This window comes from Parus major, chromosome 5, assembly GCF_001522545.3.
Source record: "Parus major isolate Abel chromosome 5, Parus_major1.1, whole genome shotgun sequence".
NCBI classification, from domain to species: domain Eukaryota; kingdom Metazoa; phylum Chordata; class Aves; order Passeriformes; family Paridae; genus Parus; species Parus major.
This window is the reverse complement of record NC_031774.1, coordinates 20535859-20542725: the sequence shown is the minus strand read 5'-3', so window position 1 is coordinate 20542725 and position 6867 is coordinate 20535859. Positions and strand designations below refer to the sequence as shown.

General features: G+C 38.3%; 1 protein-coding gene across 8 annotated transcripts in view; it reads left to right on the top strand.

Annotated features, from left to right (window-relative positions):
- Positions 1-381: 381 nt before the first annotated feature.
- Positions 382-6867, top strand: part of LRRC4C (leucine rich repeat containing 4C) — a 485259-nt gene continuing 478773 nt past the window's right edge. For 7 of the 8 annotated variants that reach the window (XM_015630822.3, XM_015630819.3, XM_015630817.3 and 4 more), the window contains exon 1: positions 383-1027. The gene's annotated coding sequence lies outside the window, so the exon portion shown is untranslated. Of the gene's footprint in view, positions 1028-6867 lie in introns of all 8 variants that reach the window. The other variant, XM_015630824.3, reaches the window with a different exon arrangement.

Here is a 6867-nt window from a genome sequence, read left to right as displayed (position 1 = left end):
ACAAATTTTCTAACTGATTATGATCTTCTGGCTGTAGTGTGGTTTCTACACTACCAGCCCCCCACTCCCTCCCTCTATAACCACTGCTGCCATCCTAATCTTCTAGACCATTTAGTACCCTCCTCTTATCCTAAGTAAAATACAATTGCTGGCTCTGATATTCATTAGGTGATAATCCAGATTAATTCAGACTTTGATGTAGAAACAAGTCCTATTTCAGCTGCCAAGAAATCCAGATCACCCCATGGAAAATGCACACACACATGCACGTACACACACGCGCAGGCAGTATGTAGAATGCCTTAAAGAAACTGTAGCTAACCACCTTATTAGTATTCCTCCCTCCTCTGTGTTTCACTTGCAGCAACAGAGGGCTGAGCAAAATGCAGTAGAACAGGGACAGAGACAGAGCTGGCAATCATCTCGGTGCAGGCTGCTGAATGTAGGGGGTGGGGGGGATGCAGCAAAGCAAGATTAATAACCTTGCCATAATCCTGTGCACCCTGGAAGGAGATACCTCCGGTGACTGAGCTGTTCTTGTCTTGATTAATTGGACTGAGTGAATGAGTGGCTGGCAATCCACCTGGTTTGGAGGCGACCCCCTGGTTTTGCTGCTCTCTGAATCCTCTACCCATCTGGGAAGGTAACAGTGAGACATACCATCTGCAGCACACACAGCAGCTATTGGAGGCTACTACTGACAGTTTGCACTACAGTTTTTTGGTGAGCAAGAAGCCAGGTATATTGTACAGTAGGATATTTCTGTACTCAAGCTACTGAATTTCACAATCTGGTCCTTCAGCAACCCCCTACGCTCCCTTTCCAATTGCCTTTGAGTTCTGGGCTTACTTTTGGCATAGTCTCCTGGACGCATTTTGCTGGGGATGGAAGAGCAGTAAATGGAACCTCTGAAAACTAATTGTTTTGCTTCTGTATGACTCGAGAAAGAAAAAAGCTAAAAGAATCACATCTACTTGGAGGAATTTAAATTTCTCTCTGAGAAGTTTATGGAGGGACTGTACTAAAGGTAAGTCCAGGGGATTGTCTACCCCTTCTGTTTCCTTGTTTGTTTTCTGATTGCTTGCTTAAAGTAGGGGAAGAAGGCTAAAACATTAGTACTGGGTGCATACAGAGTGTGGTGTTTGTAACGTCTGTGCTTGTAATTTTCATCCCCTTTTTACTTCCTTTTCTGGTTATTTTTTTTTTCCCCTTCTTCCCCTGCCATTTGCACAGTAAAAATGCTTTCAAAATAGTAATCTATAGGGCTCCTGGAAAATGTTAGTTAAATAGCACTATAAAGCTCCTTTTATTTCAAAGTTATTAGAATTTCTAGGAAGAGAAATCTTTTTATTAAACAAGCTAAAATGTTTGGGAAGTATCTCAAATGGGCAAGAAATATAGCTCATACAGTATCTTCAACAGAAGCCTCCATATTTTCATAAATCTTGTCTAGTTTTTTTCTCTGCATTTCAGTCAGCTCTGGAATGATGAATATGTAAGTACAAAGCTGTTTCTGCTGCTGTTAGCCAAAGGAGAAGGTAGCAGAATAGAAATTTGTGGATTTGTGCATCCACTTACATGAAGTTCATCTGTTTGCTTCTCATTAACCTTTCCAATGCTGCTTTCATTTTTTTTATTTTTTTAATTTTTTTGGCTACAGAGTTTATGCACTATGTGGGACCAAAACAGTAATAACTCTTATGGTATAAAGTGCCAATCGCAAATGTGTTCTTGTGGGGCATTAATTATTGGGATAGGGGTGCTACTAAGCACTCAGGTGACCAAATGCTTCATCCAGCAGGGTTTATGGCACTCCAGAATTGCTGGAGATCAGTTGTATTGCTCTGGTGCTACTCAGTATTTAAACCTGGCACTTTTCCTCCCCCTGCATCCCCTTCCACCAATGCAGTTTCTACTGTAACAGCATGACTGCTGTAGCCTTTCCCATCATTCCATTAAATAATAGAAATAAAATACCATTGCATTACAATAGAATCAGAGCTCTTGTAGTTGAGCTTTTTTTATTTTATTGCTGCACTGATAGTACTTAGCATTCCCAAGGAGGTAAGCAAACCATCTGTAAATACATTTCAAAGATGCTTCGTTCTCCAAGTGCAATTGCTAGGTACTCATGCCTTTTCAATTATATGAATATGAATGACTAATATTGAAGAATATGGTATCTCTTTGAAATACTGCATAGCTGGAAACGTACTGTAAAAAGACAGGCATCAAAATAGAGTTCTACTGAATAACTAGATGCTCAGGGGCTTCTGTATGTATGTATACAAATGTAATGTAAGCAAAGAAAAGGGGAATTACATCAGATTTTTAAATACAAGGATGCATCAAATAGGATATTTGGTACAAAGAAATATAATGACCCTTGTAATAGATCCTGTGTTGTAAAGCTAAAAACTTAATGAAAAGGCTCTGCTTCAGAGTAATCAAATCACTTTATATTATTGCATCCTGTCAGTCAGTCCCTCTATTTCCCACTGGTTTTGCATAATAGCTTTAAAGATGGATTAAGGAAGAAAGGGGAACTGGTTATAGGTGTGTTTCCCCTCATTTTCTGGAAGCGATGCTTCTGTGTTGCATGTGCATTTACTGTACATGATTATGACAACCAGATCTCTTTCTGGGCAGGATGCAGTTTGCCATAGTTATCCCTTGTTGTACTTTCCTCAAGCCTCAATTGCATGTTGCACAGGAATCTCTTGCACAGGCAATGAGCTGTGTTTTCTTTTAACTATGGGGAACAGTCTCTGTGTAATGAGGGCTAAAAAAAAAAAGTATGTGTGTGAGAAGAGATGACAACTCATTATTTTTAGAGCCTTACCCTGGTTTTAGAATTGAAGTATTGAATGAGACTATCAAAGCAGAGATGTTGACTGGATGAAAACAGGGGACAAATGTTCTGCCTGGAGATGAAACTTTCATGTTCTGGCGAAAATATGACACATTTTTATTCGCTTCCATTTCTATATGTTCTGATGTATGGAGTAAAATTTAGTAGTGTTGCCTTAAACTGAGTGGAGGAGCAGTCACCTGTATTCTGGAAAAGAAGTATGTCATCACTCTTTATGGTGTCCAGCTGTTATTAATAATCTGGTTTTTATGTGGTCATGCTTTTTCATTATCTCCTAATATTGCAGACTAAAGCAAATGGTGGTTATTTGGTATTTAAACAGGCTCACTGAAGAGGAAACCTTGTGCTTCTCTTCCTATGTTCTTCCAATTGTGTTGGTTTAGTAGATTTCCACTAGAACTTTTCTGGAATTTTGATTCTGATTTCTTAATTATATTGTCACACTTGCTATTTTTGGGGTTATTTTTGTATCTCTTATACATAGTATTTTATGTAACGTAACATGTTATTGCAAGATCATTTTTGTTTTCTAATACAATTGTTATTCTTATGGTAAGAATGGAAATGAATAATACTCACTTTTAGCAGGTTTTATGTGGGAACAGGCTTTAGCACCAGTTGGACAGTGTGTGGGTTTTTTGTTTTTAAAAAAACCACAAACCAGTAGTCAATCTGTAAAAGGAATATTGTTTCATTTTAGCGATCCTTGAATTTCAATTGCATTTCATAGTGTAATGCCCCATATGCCTGCAGTCTCACCTAATGTGTAAAATGCTTTCTCCTCTGTGCTCTTTGGCTGCCTGTGTGAGCTCAATCCACTACACTTTGTGCATCTTGCTGGAATCTGACAGGAAGGCCTGCATAGATCTTGCAGTAAGTGTGTCACAGGTAAATTGTCTCAGTAGGAATATGGGCACAATGAGGTTCTCATGAGCTGAATTGTCTAAATATTGTTTTCAGAATAAGTGGAAGATAACTAAAATTTCTTTTTCACTTAGTTCCAGTTAATTGAGCAGCTTCCTTTTCTTGTTGCTGAAGTCAGCCAACCAGGCACTAAACCTTCTCCAGCACATGTTTCTGTGTTTCTAAGACCCAGGGTACTTTACACATGAATTCTTTCTTTCTTCTGAAACAAGCTGGGCTGACAACTGGTAAGGCAATCTTGAAGCAGTGCAGTCACATAGAAGTAAAGGGAGGATGGGAGAGATGTACCAGCAGTTCCGGGACTTAAACCAAAAGAACAAGTTCTGTGGGATGGCAGAACATGTCATTTTGATTGCTGACTCATTGTCTTGGTCTGCAATATTATCTTACACTAATGTGATGACACTGGCCTGGTTTTGAAAAAAGGAGGCAGAAAAGAGTAGTTTATCAGGAATACATTGCTTATGAATGTATACTACTTTGACAAATGATCTGATCACTGGAAATTCATGCAGGTGGACTTAGGGTTCTTAACTCTAAAAAAAATTAATAGTAAAATTAATCTTTTGCCACTTGAAGAAAAATGAAGTTACAAATACATCCTTTGAATTAACAAGTTGGGTGAATAAAGTAAATTACATTCCACACCTCCCTCCCCTTTCTGTATTACTTTCCTTCCCATTTCTTTCATTCTGTGTTAAAAGATAAGGTTTAGGAGTGAAGGAGACTCCAAAATTTCTTTCCATGGGCTAGCAAGCAAATATGGTAGGTAATATGCTGCTCAAGAGTCTTGAATCTAAACCCAGTTAATTTTCATTTTTAAAACCAATTTCAGTATTCCTAGTTGGAAGTGTGAAAGTGAAGCTTGAGAGATTTTTTTAATTTCTTAGCTTGTCAAAAAGACAGCTAATTGGGTTGTTTAGGGAAGACACCCACTGTGGTGCTATTTATTATTTGTCTTTTCACAGATTGAGGTAGCTAAGAAAGCATCCTTTAATAGTAAGAGTTAGTGCAGAAGTTCATGTACTTTTGAATTGTAAAAAAAAAAATAAAAAAAATATAATTTCAAAATGAGAGAATATGTCTATTTAGACATTGTATCTTTCAGGAGTGGTCAAAAACAGTAGTGTGGAGAACATGGTATATATTGGTGGGTATCTGCTTCTAGAGGCTGTTCCTCCTCAGATTGCTAAGATAGTGACAGTGAAACTCTCAAAGTGGAGATCAAATGACCCAGTGGTATGCTGAGTTTTCTCCAGCCATTTCACACTGCTAAGGAGGAAACTTAGCGTTTCGGTCTTCTCACAATCTGCAAGATGCTGCTGTGTAAGAGCTCTTGCTGCCAAACTTAGAGTGGTTATATAAGGTAGAATCCTATTGATCCTGGGGGAGGGTGGTGGGCAGAGATTGCTTCAGAAACTGGAGACTTTCTTGGAACAGATACTGCAGAGGCAGAACTGTAGCAAGAAATCTAGGTCTCTTCTCAGTGTGTATTGAAGAAACTTTTTGCACAGACAATTGTTTTGTAATTTGCCAAAATTTCTTGACTCATCTGGCCATCAGTGGTAAGTATTCTTTGTATCCTGTGCCTTGCAGAGGCGAACAGAAAGGTGTAAAACAAAAACACGCTTAAATGAATTTTATAGCTGCAGACATGGAGGGCTTATCTTCCTGTGTTTTTTACATGTCTTTGAGCTTGCAACCTGTGGCCAGCAGATTTTTCCATGAGGCCCATTCTAATGTCTTTGGCAATTTTAGATGTTGTTTTGGTAGGTTAAATTCATGTCAAGGAGACCCATGAAGTCTGGCATGTACTAGTAACTACAGAGTAAGTTCCAGTCCTGTTGTCTGTCCTGCTTACAGGAATAAGAACAGACTTACATCAGTCTCTGTTTATCTTCTCTGAAACAGCTGATTTGGTGTGAAGGAAAGATGACAAGTGGGGTGGGAGGGCAGTATCTCTTTTTGGGAAATGTTTGCTTGATTTCATGTAACTTTCAGTGGGAGCAATAGAGGCCCTCTCCTTGCTCTTATTTAGTTGTAGGAGAAAATACAACATGGGGTATCAAGCAGTGGACATATTTTTTGTAGAATCTTTGTTTGCTTTTTGAAATTTGTCTACCAGTGTATAAACTTTACTGTCTTTTCAGGTGTCCCAGCAATAATTTGGCAAATGAGAAAGAAAAGCAATGCTTCTATACTAGTTATGGTGCATCGCTAGCTTATTAAACATATTATAGACATAATTTTGGTATGATTATGTAAATCTAGGGATGTCACCTCTTTGTCTCTGTGATTTCCCCCTCACGTCTTACTGTTCATCAGTTAAACATTCTTGAAAGCATCATTAGTAGTTACTAGTTGAAGGGACAAAGCGAAGGTGAATGTTCTGAGAGTTAGGCCTTTCTACAGACTCTCACACTGGGGCTGCATTCATTTCAGATTTTTCATTTTCTCTGGAGCCACTCATGATAACAGTGCATTTCATGTAAACCTATAAATCTTCACTGTGCCCTTGGTTATTTCAGGAAGAAAATTATGCACTTTGAAACTAAATGATCTACCTACTCAAAACCTCCAAGAGTAGCTGCCTTGTGGAAAGCAGAAAGTTCATAGGAAAAACTGGAGAGAAAAAGGTGGAATAAGGTGAACTCAGAGATTACCTCAAAGGCAGAAATAGTTTCCTGTTTTTGCAAGAGTAGAAATAGGGATTGCATAGTTCAGACTGCATGTGGAATAAAGTTTTCATTTTGCATGCAAAGTGTATTTTGGCATTTTGACTAGGAGAAAACTGGTTGTAGAGCGTTCTTTTAAACATTTCAAGCATATGCTTCAGAAAAAAGTCAGGTCTCAGGTCTCCATTTTTATTTTGAATAAGGTTAATAACAGAAGTGGCATGATGAAAACTCTGTAAGGGATTTGGCACTCTCTTGAAAAACCTTTGAAAACTTAAGGCTTGGATTTGAAAATTTGAGATACAGTTCCTTAAATAAAAGAGTATATACTAAGTGAAAATAAAACTCAAGTCAGAAGAGAACTTCCTGGAAGTGCTGCCCACCAAAGACTCTTCA